Here is a 1,128-nt window from a genome sequence, read left to right as displayed (position 1 = left end):
CTTATGTCATTTTCAAATGTAGGTAAGGCGGTGCCTTGTATCTGTATGTTGCTATTTACTGTCAGGTACATTGGAAATAAGTCAGTTTTTTTTTTTCATCAAATTTTCATTTTCCTTCATTGCCTTATACCACAATCTACAACAGTTTGACAGGGCTGCCCACACTAGTCACTGAGTTTTGGACTGGGATCTTTCTATTGTGCAGCCCTCACTGTCACTGGGCCCAATATTCCTTTTAAAGTATAGTCCGAGTGTCACATTTTAACAATTTTGCTGTATATTGTGAAGACTAGTCACTGAATAGTTGTATATGGCATGCTATGCTATAATCTTCTGACATGAAGATTAACTGTTATAGGGTAAAGTTGAGAAATTATTAAATAATATTTGGTAGATAATAATCTCCTAACACTGCTTCTACACTTTTCCAAAAAACTTCCATAAAAGATAACTTGCCTGCAAATTGAGAATTATTTATACGGATCTGGCGAGATGTTATTGGATGTAATTTGCCATAAGCTTTTATTATGACAGTTTTACATTATATATGATATGCATGAAACATATTGGTGGATTTGTCACCCTGTAAAAGCGTGGGCCATCTCCTGAAAGGCCCATGTCCACAACCCTACCAGACCATTGTCAGTGGCCCAAATGGTATTAGTGTACATATGCAGTCATAAATATATTGTCTACTTTGTGTGTGTTTGCATTTGCACTGAGGCACTTATATATAAGGCAGCATATGCAATGACACAGAAATCTGTGTATAGAATATTAATCCCACCAAAAAGGTTTCTTTTAATAAAAGAAGTATACTTAGTTTATGCAATCTTTATTTTGTGTTTAAAAATGTAAACATAAGCAATGCAGATATAGAAAACAGAATTACTGTGCACAAACAATCAAAAGTATTTGCATGAATTTTTCCCTAATATATGCCAGAAACGGTATAGTATCAAATTACTAAACATTTATATAGCATAATTCAGGCAATATTTATACATGTACATAAAATACAAGAGTACAGTTTATTTTGACATTTTTACATCTCTGCCTGTAAGTCATTAGGAAAGACATTTAAATACAGAACTCAAAGAAGAATAGCTTTAGAATAGTGATCTACCA

The sequence above is a fragment of the Penaeus monodon genome, chromosome 21, assembly GCF_015228065.2.
Source record: "Penaeus monodon isolate SGIC_2016 chromosome 21, NSTDA_Pmon_1, whole genome shotgun sequence".
NCBI lineage: Eukaryota > Metazoa > Arthropoda > Malacostraca > Decapoda > Penaeidae > Penaeus > Penaeus monodon.
Note: the sequence above shows the minus strand (reverse complement) of the source record.